The sequence below is a fragment of the Hylobates moloch genome, unplaced genomic scaffold (genome assembly GCF_009828535.3).
Source record: "Hylobates moloch isolate HMO894 unplaced genomic scaffold, HMol_V3 SCAFFOLD_3, whole genome shotgun sequence".
Lineage (NCBI taxonomy): Eukaryota > Metazoa > Chordata > Mammalia > Primates > Hylobatidae > Hylobates > Hylobates moloch.
This window is the reverse complement of record NW_026652278.1, coordinates 76,745,153-76,760,554: the sequence shown is the minus strand read 5'-3', so window position 1 is coordinate 76,760,554 and position 15,402 is coordinate 76,745,153. Positions and strand designations below refer to the sequence as shown.

Below are 15,402 nucleotides of genomic sequence, written 5' to 3'. Positions count from 1 at the left end.
TTAAGTGATCCACCCACCTTGGCCTCCCAAAGAGCTGGGATTACAGGCGTGAACTACTGTGCCCAGCCCACATATTCTTTTATCTAATTTTTAAAATTAGACTGTAAAGTAGTGCAACTGAGCACCATTTAACAATTAAAAAAAGAAGCTTCTGTGTAAAACTGAAGGTCATATTTGTAGATTCCTAGATTCCTAGGATGGGAAAAAATCTCAGATCTCAGGACTGAAGGGTAGTTGTTTCTTTTTCTCACTCTTTCATCACTCCACCCTATCACAGAGTCTGACATTTTGTGGACACTCAATATGTATTTATTGCATGAGTAAAAATGCCATCTGGTTAAGCTCTCAGCATGTGACATCTATATGTCTTTCAGAGCATATCTAGCCTGCTCTCTGTCACTTCTGAGTTTTTAATGATTCCAAGCAACGTGACACCTCTGGTGGCAACTCATTCAATATTGAAAAACGATATCCACAAATGTTTCCAGAAAACTCCCCCAAATCGAAGTACATTCCAATTCTACTCACTTGAATCTACAATTCTGGAATCCAGAAAACACTAGATTATTATCCAACAGGGCCCAACTCATGGCTGTCTTTGTTACGTAATTTTTGTATATAATTTAGGATTCACTTGAGTAAGTGGTTCACTATCAGAAAAAATATTAAATTTTCCATGGTCACTAAAATGCCATTATATATGCTAGTTGAGGCTTTTTCCCCATAACAACATCTATTTAATCAATCTTTGTAACAGCTATCACATGTTCTCGGTTTTTTTTTTCTATCTTTTCAGCTTCAATCTTTATTAGTATTAATGAAGGCACATGGCTGGAAGTGGTGGCTCACACCGGTAATCCTAGCACTTTGGGAGGCCGAGGCAGGCGAATCACTTGAGCCCAGGAGTTTGAGACCTGTCTGGACAACATAACTAAACTCCATCTCTACAAAAAATACAAAAATCAGCCGGGCATGGTGGTGTGTGCTTATAGTCCCAGCTACCAAGAAGGCTGAGGTGGGAGGATGGCTTGAGCCTGGGAAGTCGAGGTTGCAGTGAGCCCAGATACTGCCACTGCCTTCCAGCCTGGGTAACAGAGTGACACTGTCTCTTTAAAACACACACACACACACACACACACACACACACACACACACACACACACACAGAGAAGAGTTTACGGTTAATAGACGGAAGGGTTAGAATAAAATAGGGGAAAGTCTACTCAAAAAAGAGAAAGAAATGAAAGAAAAGAAAGAAGGATTACATGGCAAACAGCCATGTGTTTATATATGTGTTTGCAGTTATCATACTAATGATTGAAGCTTTGGTTCACAAATTGTTTTAATACCATGCTTTTATTCACACTTCTAAATTGAAATTGCAATATCATCATGATGAATACTAGTTCACAAAATGATGGACATACTTTAAGAAACATTGCTCTGAGCCGCACTCCACTGAGGAAACGCCAAAGACAACTCGCCTCCACTTCCCATCATGGATAACACCTTGTGACATGAAGATACTAGAAGAGGAACCCTCTCCTGCCCATCTGTCTAAGACAGAGGAACCAAACAGAAAGGCTACCCAAGGGGTCCAGGTAGAGGATTCTTAGTCCTGGACCAACTGCCCAAGATACTCATCTAGAGTAGCCAAATACTGTAATGTAGTGGATATGGTAGAAAATCTCTTTACTGATGACTTAAGAAAAGAGAAGTTCCATGGTGAGAATGTAGTGAAAAGAATTCATTCTAAGAAGGCAAGTTGAGACCCTAACCAGGAGGAGGTACTCTTAAGTTAGGACTCAGGAAATTAGGCAGCAACTGATACCATCAAGAAATTGTGTGACGTAAGACAAGATGAACTCACATTTTAAAAAAATTATTTTGTTAACTACTATTCAAGTTAGGCTCATATTTAGTGGCAAGGCACTGTAGCTTCTGAAGTCGGGCTTGTCCATTGTTAAAGCCTGGTTGGCTTTGTTTACTATATTTTGTTTTACACGATGGTGTCTGCTTATGTGGAAAAAATCATTCTTCAAATGCAGAAGGTATCTGGCTATTTAAAGTTCTTTCACAGGAAATCACTGAAAGATCAAACAACAAAAAATAAAGAACACCCTTTCTCCCCTTTCCCCCAAAACTCCAAGCATTCTGTTCTGCTCATACTCCCTGAAATAGACCCCTGTACACAACACACATCATCTTTTTGTTCCTGCCATTCCATTAGCTTAAATATCTTTCCTGATGAACTCCCAAGTCTTCCTCTAACAAACTCTTCCCATCTTTCAAGGCCTAATTCCTCCAGAAGCTATCCCTGATTTCCTGAAATAATGTTACCTGCTCTACTTTTCTATGAATGATGATGGGATCTCCATTTAGCATGTAGAATTATTATGCCTTGGATTATAACTAGTAGCGATATATCTATATCATAATTAATTAGGTGAACTGTGATTTTCTTCCACCTCTAGTGCCTTTCCAATAGCATATGGCAAGTGAGTGCTTATTGAATCTTTTTGCATAATCCCACCAAATTTCTTTCTCATTGTAGGTATACTTTTGGGAAGTATAAACCTCAACAAAATTGGCATAGAAGGGACATACCTCGAAGTCATAAAAGCCATCTATGGCAAACCTACAGCCAGCTTCATATTGAATGGGGAAAAGTTGAAAGCATTCCCCCTGAGAGCTGGAACAAGACAAGGATGCCCACTCTCACCACTTCTATTCAACAAAGTATGGGAAATCCTAACCAGAGCAATCAGACAAGAGAAAGAAATAAAGGGCACCCACATTAGCAAACAGGAAGTAAAACTGTTGCTGTTCGCCAATAATATGATTGTATACCTAAAAAACCCTAAAAATGCATCCAAAAAACGCCTAGAACTGATAAATGAATTTAGCAAAGTTTCAGCATACAAAATTAATGTACACAAATCAGTAGCACTGCTATACACCAACAGCAATCAAGCTGACAATCAAATAAAAAACTCAACCCCTTTTACAAGAGCCACCAAAAAATATAAATAAAAAAAATACTTAGGAATATACCTAACCAAGGAGATGAAAGACCTCTACAAGGAAAACTACAAAACACTGCTGAAAGAAATCATAGATGACACAAACAAATGGAAACACATCCCATGCTCATGGATGGGTAGAATCAATATTGTGAAAATGACCATGCTGCCAAAAGCAATCTACAAATTCAATGCAATTCCCATCACAATATCACCATCATTCTTCACAGAACTAGAAAAAACAACCCTAAAATTCATATGAAACCAAAAAAGAGCCCACATAGCCAAAGCAAGACTAAGCAAAAACTTTATACTAATTTCTACTAATGCTTTCATTCAGGCCATCTTTGGCGCCATAATCTTCCAGATTTTCTGGGCATTTCCAAAAGGTGTCCATTAAAATACACACATACACACACTCCACATTTGGAATTATATAATTTATTGCTCATTGAATTGCAAATCACCTACAGTGGGTTGGAGGAAGGTAAAATCCTCCCTTACCCTATTCTAACACCTCAGTCAAACCAGGCCATCATGCAAGTGACTACACCAATAAAAAGATTTTTTAAATATCTTCTTTTAAAAAGAAAAAAATCAGGGAGGGTTGACTGCAATGGAGGAAACTATTATCTAATAATTAGTTGGGAACTCAGTTGAATCCAGGTATTTTAAAGTCTTACCCTCATGCTCCCACTACCTTCTCTAGTCTTGGTAACTTTCTATATGCATTTTCAAGATATTTAACTGGAAATAATTACTTCACTCGGCACCCTATTAGTGTGATAACCTTTTCAATGTGGTCTGCAGATGTCAGAAGCTAAGTATGGATGAATTTAGAAATTTCTAATTTTACATCACTTAGCCATTACCAAGGCAAACTAATAAAATCTACAACATCTTTCCTTGAAACTACCATCTACGTATTATAGGTTTGGGAATCTGAATGACATCCTCCTCCCTCATCCTCATAGCATCCTTGCTAGTGACGGTATTTTATAGATGAGAAAACTGAGTTTCAGAGAGGTGAGCTAATTTTCTTTCTTTATTTTTAATAGATGCATTTTATTTTACTATTATTAATTTTTAAACTTTAAGTTCTGGGATACACGTGCTGAATGTTCAGGCTTGTTACATAGGTTTACATGTGCCATGGGTGGTTTGCTGCACCTGTCAACCTATCATCTAGGTTTTAAGCTCCGTTTGCATAAGGTATTTGTCCTACTGCTCTCCCTCTCCTTTTCCCCCACGCCCCTGACAGGCCCCGGTGTGTGATGTTCCCCTCCCTGTGTCCATGTGTTCTCATTGTTCGACTCCCACTTATGAGTGCTAATTTTCTTAAGATATGAAGTATCTGACTTTGTTAAAGCACGCAGTCTTCACCCACAGAAAACTTTCCACCTTGTTTAGTGTTCCCTGTCGATCAGTGATGCTGCAGCCCTATCCTGCTTCTCCAGTTCTATCCCCACGTTCCCTTTCCAATTCCAAAGTCCCGCCTTGATCATATGCAGTCTGGTAAGCTTCATTTGTATCGACTCACTTCAAGTAAAACCAGCGCTGGAATGCATATCTTTTGCTACAGAGGGTCACTACTACAAATGGTCTTTTGTGGAATGTTTTATGTCTATATATTCTGAGTTTCATCACACTCCACTGTAATTATTATAGTCATTAGTTTGCTTGCCCATCTTCTCCAAGTGACTGTAAGCAATTTAATTAAATGATTTGCTTAATTTTTATTTATATCATAGATTTCACGACAATTCCTGGCACAGATCAAGCATATGAACAAATTAAAAAAAAAAAAAAAACTAAATAGCTTCATGGACTTTTGAACTTTTGTTCAAGGTGATCTCTCTTATTTGTAGCTCCTTCTCTCCTGTAACCCTTCTTCCAATGCCTTAGGGAAGGGAGATCTTGGCAATAAAAAAAAAGAGAGAGAAAAATATTTGAGGTTATCCAATCCTTAGCTCAGAAGAAATAAAGGTACAGAATAATAGATTTCATGGTATAGACAAAGGACCAGATGCCCTCTGCAGATTAATACACTAAAGATTTTCTAGGTGAAGGTAACAAGTGGAAAAAAATCCAGAATGTCTGGGAGAAGACCTTCAGCAGTAAATATGCACGCTGCTGCTGCTAAGCCATGCATTTCTTTCCCTGCCTCCTGCTCCAATGAGAGAAAATAAGACAAGAATCGTCAATGCCACAGAGAATCTGCCCAACCCCAAGCTCCGTGTCCTCCAAGAGCACCAATGCTTAGGCTCTGCATAAGTCATGCCTCTTCCCAAAGTTTGATGCAAACTCCAGGAAGCTGGAATTAGATAAACAAAATATGTTTACACTTTTTTCTAAGCCAGTGAAATGTAACTTTAAATAGAAAATTAGGAAATTTAAATAATAAAAAATAATAATACAGCTTAAGTTTTTAAGGCTTAATCAAGGCAGTCACTCTATTTACTTTACATGACTTAACCCACCGAAAACCTACAGCCACATTATAAAGTCAGTTCTATTTTTATTCCCATTTTAGAGATGCAGCTGAAGCGTGGGTTAACAAATTTCCTCAACTTGTAAAAAAAGTGCTGGGATTCAAATTCAGGTGATAGGTTTCAAGCATTTACCCTTTAAATTCAGTATGTCTATGGCCAGTTACCACATATCCACCCCACATTTTGTAGACTGAGATTTGTTCCTGCTGCAAAGTTAAGAAGCTATTTAATTAACTTCCTATATTTCAAAATTAGATACAATCTCACTGAACTCAATATCATGTTATCTTTACATTTTACTTTATTTTAAACTTCTGTTTTTAAATTGGTATTTTTTTTTTGCTCTTAAAAAATTTGGAGTCTAAGGTAATTTGTATGGCAACTAAACAAAATATTTAAACAGCTAAGTGCAAATAATTTTTCAACCAATTTTTGAGCTTTCACGCTGTTAAGCACTTACTATTGGATCATTCTTGCTACCAGCATTTGATATTATTAAACTGAACAATTTTATTTGGTGTCAATTCAGTTTGAATTTTTGTTTTAAGTAATTTTTCTTTTTTCAGGTTGATGGATGGTGAATCCAAGATGAGTTCAAAGCTGTAGGAGATTTAAATAAAACCTTTCCCCTGTTGTTCAAATTGAGCTTTCACTAGAGGAAACGAAATTCATTTGCTCATTGCAGGGACCAAAAGGTGACAGCAGCGCACTGGGGACCAGAAATGTCAATCAAAGATATGAGTGGGAGGAGTGAATCTTGTAATGGCTGATAATCTCATCACTCTGGATGACTGCATGGCTACAGCAAGCCAAATTCTCTTCTGCACCAACTTCATCTGTTCCTTCCAGTGCTAATATTCAATGCCCCCTCTAAGGTGCTTCTCCTAAGTGCAAACTCCTTGAAGCATCCTCTAGAAAACTTGTCTCCATTCCTCTGTCAAGCATTTCCTTGTATATGCAATGCTTTGTCTAACTGTTCACTTAGCCCCTTCTGTCTTCTACCAACAAGCTGGTTCAAGCCAACCACTTCTCTCACCTGGATGGTTTTACTACAGAAGCCTTCTCCCTGATTTATCTGCTTCCACCTTTGCTCCCTACCTACATTCTCTTTCCACACGGCCCAGAGAGATCCCTTTAAAACTGAAGTCAGATCACACTATCCCTTTGCTTGAACATCCCTCCCATGGCATCTCATCTTCAGAATAGAAGCCAAAGTCACCATCAGAATCTAAAATGGACCTATACAATCTATGTGGTCTTCTCTGACCACACTCCTCCTACCATTCCCCTCTCCCTTACTCCATTCAATTCAGCCACATTAACCTCTTAGCAGTTCTTCTAACCAAAATACATTCTTCTTCCTCAGAGCCATGGGCTGGCTGCTGCATCTGCCTATAATGCTCTTCTTTCAGACATTTACAAAGCTCAATCTCTCACCTTCTTTCACTCCTGATGGCATCTTATCAGAGGTCGTATCATATAAAGCAGCACTTCCTATCCTCCTCACCCTACTTTTCTTTACTCCTAACAATTTACCACCATGTAAAGAATAACCATGTCTCTCTGGTAATTTTCTATTTCCTTTTCTGCTCCACACTAGAATCTAAAGCTCTGTGGGGCAGGGGCTTCACTGTATGTTAGTTATCTAGGGCTTCCATAACAAAGCACCAGAAAGTAGAAGGCTTAAACAAAAGTAACGTATCCTCTCCCAGTTCTGGAAGGTGGGAAGTCTGAAATCAAGGTGTCAGCAGTGTTTGTTACACCTCAGGATTGTGAGGCAGAATCTGTCCTTTGTCACTCTCCTAGCTTCTGATGGTTCGCTGGCAATCTTTGCTATTCCTTGGCTTGTAGAAGCATTGCCCTGATCTCTCCCTTCATCTTTACGTGGTGTTCTCCCTGTGTGCATGTCTGTGTCCAAATTTCCCCTTTTGATAAGGATATCAGTTACATTCAATTAGCGCCCATGCTAAAGACCCCATTGTAACTTGATTACCTGTTTAAAGACCCCCATCTCCAAATAAGGTAATTGGAGTTACTGGTATTAGGACTTGTATGAGCCCATTCTCATATTGCTAATAAAGATATAACCGAGACTGGGTAATTTATAAAGAAAAAGAGGTTTAATGGACTCACAGTTCCACATGGCTGGGAAGGCCTCACAATCATGTGGAAGGCAAAGGAGGAGCAAAGGCACATCTTACATGGCAGCAGGCAAGAGAACATGTGCAGGGAAACTACCCTTTATAAAACCCTCGGATCTCGTGAGACTTATTCACTATCATGAGAACAGCATGGGAAAACCCACCCCCATGATTCAATTGTCTCCCACTGGGTCCCTCCCACCATGATATGTGGGGATTATGGGAACTACGGTTCAAGATGAAATTTGGGTGGGGAGACAGACAAACCATATCATTCTGACTACCACCCTTCCCAAATCTCATGTCCTCATAATTCATAATACAATCATGCCCTTCCAACAGTCTCCCAAAGTCTTTACTCATTTCAGCCTTAACTCAAAAGTCCACAGTCCAAAGTCCCATCTGAGACAAGGCAAGTACCTTCCACCTATGAGCCTGTAAAATCAAAGCAAGTTAGTTACTTCCGAGACACAATGTGGGTAAAGGCATTGGGTAAATACACCCATTCCAAATTGGAGAAATTGACCAAAATGAAGGGGCTACAGGCCCCATGCAAGTCTGAAATCCAGCAGGGCAGTCAAATCATAAAGCTCCAAAATCTCATTTGAATCCATGTCTCACATCTGGGTCACCTTGATGCAAGAGTTGGATTCCTATAGTCTTGGGCAGGACACAACATATACATCTTTAGAAGACAAAATTTAAGCCACAAGGATGTGTTTGTGTTGTTTTATTCATTGTATCTATGACATCCAACAGAATGTCTGATATAAAGTAGGTGCTCAACAAATATTTTTTAGTGACTCAATGAAATTCATCATATTGGAATGCAGCAAAGGCCAGTTTATCCATTCATACATTTCCAGCTCCCTGTGACCTTTGTGTCAAACTCACGACTCTAATACAAACTACTCCTTTTACTGTCATGCTTTTTTCTCTGCATATATGTTTATCTATCTCGAAATAAAATCAATGTTTAATTACTTATTTAAATTTAGCAAATATTTACTCAATGCCTACACTATAACATGCTCTGTGAACCCTTGTGAGGATATTAGAATAAATAAAATTTAAAAATCTTGTCAAATTCTGTGAGCTTAAAATACAATCTCTCCATCCAAATTTAGCCAGCATCTCAAGGTTTCTACTGATACAACCCTGGACTACACACTGGGAATGCAAAAGTGTTGAAGACATGGTCGGTGCCCTAAATAAATTTTCAGTATCAGGTGAGGAAATGTAGTCTCCACGATCAAAATACATTTGACTGAAGTATTCATGATATACACATTTTTCTGAAAATTACCATCTGAAAATATTTGGCTTGGTGGTACCTAAAGGAATGTGATACAGTGGGAAAAGAATTTGCATTTAATTATATGGGCTTTCATACCAGACTGTACCTTTCAGTAACCATGTTTGACCTTAGATAAGTTACTTAACATTTCTATGTTTCAGTTCCTCATCTACTGAAGAAATGAAATGCATGTGATTTATAAAACAATTAGATTAGATAATATATCTAATTTGGTAGACATTGCTATTTGCCTACTTGATATCTACTCTCCACTGTACCACATCTATTCAAAGTGTCAATGTAGCCAACTAAAATCCTGAATTTTGCAGCCTTCTTTGTACCATTTAGGGTGGTCATGTGACACAGTGCTGTTTTATAAGACTGGAGCAGATAATTTCCAAATGGGGCTTTCAGCAAAGCTCTTTCTAAAGAGATAGATTTAATTGTCACATGGCATTTGTCGGGTGCCCTCTTTCTTCAGCCTGGAGGATGGACAGAGCAGCCTTCCTGCAATTTGAAGGCAGCTGCATGAGTTTGGAAAACCACATGCTACAATGGTAGATGAGAAGAACTTAAGGAACTGGATCTCTGATGAGTCTGCAGTGCTGTAACAGCCCCAGACTCCTACACCTCTGTACTTCTCACAACTTCAGAAAAATAAAACCCACAATTTACTCAAACCATGGTTTAATTGGGTTTTTTGGCTCTTGCAGTTGAACATTATCTTAACTGATAAAAGCACAAGCACAATCTCGCTCATAGTAGGTGTGTATTTTGTATAGTCTATGTGGTTCTGTTTGCACCACAACTCCAAAACCACACTACTGCAGAATTTATGTAATGAGAACTTTAGGTTTATATCGTTTGTAAGTGGATATCCTTTTCCTAGAAATGAAGTATTTAAAAGTTATTATACCCCATTATATGCAATTCTTACAATCATGTATTTGTTTTATTATCTTCATATTGTACACACACACCATCTTGACATTACTCTCAAAATCTTTCATTTGTGCTGATTGTTCTGCTTTTTCAAGCAGAGAATCTTCTATCTTTGAATTTGTGGCAGTCCCTCATAAATGAACGTTAAACAGCTTTCTTCTTTGAATTCTATTTGATACTGAAAAATAATAATCATTCAGGGATCCCTTAAAGTAAGCTCTATTTGTTTCATAAAAATGCATTTTTTAAAATGTATTTTAATAAATCTGTGGAGAGCAGAATCATCATCTGCTATTATAATTCCCCAAATTTCAGAATGCTGAAATTAAATATTCTCTTAGCATTGCAGGTTGTATTATCTTCTCTTCCAGGGAGGCTTCAAGTCTCTTTTCTTCTGAATCTTGTGCCAAGCTTGTTTGCTATCTCTTTTTCTCTTGTAGCCAAAATCCGCTGGTTAGAAAAAAGCCTTATGAGTGTTCTGCTCGATACGGAGTATTCATTCAGAGCATAGTGGTACCTGCTGCACAGCTAAAAAGATGATCTTCAGTTCTCTAAGTTGTCCTGAATCTATAAGCCCACTCATGAAACAGGATGAAAATGCTAGGAGGACATTCATCTCTTCGGGGGTAATGATGAAGTATAGTTCAACCAGACAGTGTTTCTCAACTATAGACTGTTGACAATCTGTATCAGAATCAGCTAGAGTGCATGATAAAAATGCAAATTCTATGAGCTGTATGTTTAATAAATTCCCAGGGTTACTCTTATGCACTTTAAGTTTGAGGTCTACTCACTTCTCAGTGTGCTATATGTGCGTATGTATTTACGGTAGCTTAAAGGTTAGGTTGCATTAATATTCTTTCTTAGTACTTTTTGTGATTGGATTTCACAGAAATATTCAAGGTAGATAAAACAATGTCCACGGTGTTGTATCTTTTTATTTTATTCATTTTTTCCTTTTGTTAAAATATTTATACTCTTCCATGTCTACTTTTCTCCCTCACATATTGCAAAGGTTTGAGACAAATGTTGCATTGACTTATTTTCTCTTTGTTTTTTTCTTTTTATTTTCTATTCCCAGTTTATCCATTTCCCACAACTTCTGTCTTTCTCCTATAAAGATTTTTAACATCTATATCCTTTTTTTTTTTTTTTTTTGCCTGCCCAGGCATGGTTTTAATTCCCCTTGTGCCTTACACGTATAAGCACACGTTGGCGTTTTCCTTCCAGGATCACAACTTATTTTGTAGATCACTAATTCCTCATTTTCAATAATGACATACATATAAAAAAGGAAATCATCTGGCCTCTTCAGGAAGGGCTTATTGAGTAGGGATAACACCAGTGGTTATCCCTACTGGTATAACCAGTAAGAGCAATGATGCAGCTTCGTTAACTTTATTCCCAGATATGAAAGGAAAAAAGATAGTTAATGTGTATTGATCATTCAGTAAGCCAAGTCCTGTATGAGGCACCAGTACTGGCATGTATAGAAGTCAAAACAAGCATGTAATACTTGAAGCCCTTAATTTTTTATTTTCTATTTGTTTTTGAGATGCAGTCTCACTTTATCGCCCAGGCTGGAGTGCAGTGGTGTGATCTCAGCTCACTGCAACCTCTGCGTCCTGGGTTCAAGCGTTCCTCCTGCCTCAGCCTCCCAAGTAGCTGGGATTACAGGCGCACAACACCACGCCTGGAAAACTTTTGTATTTTTAGTAGAAACGGGGTTTCACCATGTTGACCAGGCTGGTCTCAAGCTTCTGACCTCAAGTGATCTGCCCGACTCAGCCTCCCAAAGTGTTGGGATTACAGGCATGAGCCACCACTCCTGGCCTGTGAAGCCCTTTAAATTTCCAAACTATTTTTTTGAAATTTGAGAAATAGAAGCAAAGACTTTTTTTTTTTTAACACTCATTTAATTAACCCTTTGTTGTTCCTTTGAGGAAAGCATTATTTTATTTTGCAAACACTGTCTTCATCAATCTTTTAGTTATTCTAACACAAATACAGCTTCTTAGTTGGAAAAAAAAAAAAAAGATTGTAGAGGCCTTTTGGATCCTAGGAGATTAACTATTTTGTACTATCCTGTAAAATGTTGTGAAGTTGTAGACAGAATTGCATCCCGAGAGATTATTTCTCCATTTTTATATGAGAATGTTGAATCTCAATAAGGGTAAGTAAATTGTCCAAGATCATATAACTAGTAAGTAATATTTCAAACTTGAACTCCAGTTTGGGATTCAAGATACATACTGCAACTATCAGAGATTTTAAACTGCATCAGTGATAACAAGGGCAGGACTCAAACTCAGTCTTGGTATCTGGGGATAGCCCTTTCCCCAGCACTGCACTCTGACTCCCAACATCTTCTTTATATTTGGATTAATAGACAGTGCAGCAGTATTGTATCAATAAGGACTAAATACAGAGTCCATCATTGTGCATAATGGGATTTAATTAGAAAGAGACACTTAAGGAAATGTTTTTGAAACAAATAAACGAGGCCCATAAAAGGAGTCACTCACCAGAACATATTAGCTTTCTTTTATAATTTCTGCCATTGTCTGTGATTTATTTTACTTTGCTAACATGTAGGAATTTCATTTAAATTCCCAGCTATTTATGGCATTCATAATCTTAGTTAATTTATTTGTGTTCTTATATATATTTATCTATAGATCTATTTAACTATGACAAATGATATATTGGAGGTTTCAATTATAATTATGTTTGCAACAAACTTATAAATCTAATATGTTTTGCCATATATATTTAGTTGCTATGTAGATCGGTTCATATTGGTTAATGGCTGGGTATCACTTTGATAAATTGTGCTTTTATCATTACTTAATGTCTCATTTTATCCTAATTCATCCCATTAACCTTCCCTTGCATCTTGCTGCTCATTAATATTGCTACTTTTTAACTTTATGCTTTCAGATTGTTTAAAATGCATTTGATTAGTATCCCTTCTCCCTTCCCTTCATTTTCCATCTTACCATTGAAGGGTGCTTCTTTTAAACAGTAGATAGCTGTGCTTTGCTGTGCTCACCTAACATCTATCTTTAGATGAGAGAATTCAGTTGTTTGTATTTATTTTAATAACTAATATGCTTAAGCTTATTCCTTCAGAATTCCTTATATTTATTACTGATTTTATGTTGGCATTTTCCTTTTTCATTACTGTATTAGTCTGTTTTGTACTGCTAAAACAGCATGCCACAGACTGTGTAATTTACAATGAACAGAAATGTATTGGCTCTCATTTCTGGAGACTGGAAAGTCTAGGATCAGGGGCTGGCCAATATCTGATAAGGGCCTTCCTGCTCATCAGTCCATGATGGAAGGAAGGGCAGAGAGGATCAGAGAGAGCAAAGGGAGCTAAATTGTCCTTTAAGAATGACACCTGTCCCACCCATGAGGGGGGTGGAACCCTCATGACATAATTCCTCTTAAATGTCCCACTTCTTAATACTGTTATAATGACAAATTTCAACATGAGTTGTGGAGGGGACAAACTTTCAAATCATAGCAATTACTAATGCAATAAGCATGTTTCAGAGTCTAATATAGTAGTCCCCCATCTTATCCACAAATTTACCTTCTGTGACTTCAGTTATCTATAGTCAATTATGGTCCAAAAAATATTATAGTATTTTGAGAGAGATAGATCATCTTCACGTAGTATTTAGTACAGTATATTGTTATAATTATTCTATCTTATCATAAGCTATTGTTGTTAATCTCTTACTGTGCCTAATTTATAAATTAACTTTATCATAGGTGTGCAGGTATAGAAGAAAATATAGTTTTAGCCAGGTTTGGCGGCTTGCGCCTGTAGTCCCAGCTACTCCACAGGCTGAGGCAGGAGGATCACTTGAGGCCAGAAGTTTGAGGCAGCAGCGACTTATAACACCACCACTACAACTCTGGTATGGGTGACAAATTGAGATGCTGTATCTAAGAAAATAATTAAAAAATAAAAACATGGGATTCAGTAATATCCATGGTTTCAGGCGTTCTCTGTGGCTTTGGAACATGTCCCTTATGAATTAGCAGGAACTACTGTATGAGCTATTCTCAGTGCTTGGACTATACCATTGAACAAAGCAGAAAAGCCCTACACAGCAAAGACAGGGTTATGATGTGTCTATCAAAACATTTCATTTCCCTCTCAGCCACACAGGAAGACTATATTTACCATTTGCCCTTGCAGGTAAGCAGAACCAAGTTTCTGAGTTCTGACCAATGTAAGAAAAAGGATATATTCTAGTTCCGTGGCTAGACGATGCAGCTTCATCAACTTTACTCCCAGATATGAAAGGAAAAAAGAGAGTTAATGTGTATTGATCATTCGGTAAGCCAAGTTCTGTATGAGGCACCACTACTGGCATGTATACAAGCCAAAACAAGCATATAACATTTGAAGCCCTTTATTTTTTATTTTTTGAGACTCAGTCTTACTTTGTTGCCCAGGCTGGAGTGCTGTGGTATGATCTCAGCCCACTGCAACATCTGCGTCCCAGGTTCAAGTGTTCCTCCTGCCTCAACCTCCCAAGCAGCTGGGATTACAGGCGCACACCACCACGCCTGGAAAATTTTTGTATTTTTAGTAGAAATGGGGTTTCACCACATTGACCAGGCTAATCTCAAACTCCTGACCTCAAGTGATTTTTAAAATTATCCTGCAGCCCTAGAGGGATGAACTGCGAGATGGGTTCTGTATTTCTAAATTCATTCCCAACTTTTTCTGTGGCTGTATGGAGGCCAGAATTCGTCTCCATCCACACTAATAGACACAATATTTGGCCATCATGAGAGAAAGAAATAAACTTCTGTTGGGTCACGTAGCAAAAATGTTGATTTACTTTTTCATATGTGATGCTTACCTTTATATGTCAACTTCACTAGGCTATAGTACCCAGTTATCTAACCAAACACTAATTCAGATGTTGCCGTGACAGAATTTTGGAGATATGGTTAACATCTACAACTGGTTGACTTCAAGTAAGAGAAGTTTACCCTCAATAGTTTGTGAGGGCCTCATCCCACAATTGGCTGAAGGCCTGAAGAGCAAAACTGAAGTTTTTCTGGAAAAAGAAATTCTGCCTCAAGGATACAGTACCAACTCGTGCCTGAATTTCCAGTCAGCTGGCCTGCCCTACAGATCTCAGACTTACTAGACCCCACAATCATGTGAGCCAACTCCCTAAAATAAATCTCTTCATATAGGATATGATTATATAATGTGATTATAGTATAATGTAGATCATTATACTAATTAATCATCACTATTCATATTTCTTCTGTTTCTCTAGAGAACGCTGATACACATTTTGGTACAAGGAGTAGGGTATTAATTTCCCAGGGCAGGTGTAACGAATTACTATAAACCAAATGGCTTAAAACAACAGAATTTCATTCTTTCACAATTCTAGAGGCTAGAAGTCCTAAATCAAGGGGTCAGCAGGGCCATACTCCTTCCAACGGCTGTAGGAAAGAATCCT

The 15,402-nt window shown here is 37.8% G+C and overlaps 1 protein-coding gene across 7 annotated transcripts in view; it reads right to left on the bottom strand.

Moving 5' to 3' along the window:
- The window catches only part of NRG3 (neuregulin 3), a 1,130,131-nt gene that overhangs the window by 135,684 nt on the left and 979,045 nt on the right, over nt 1-15,402 (bottom strand). The gene's annotated exons all lie outside the window — the stretch shown is intronic.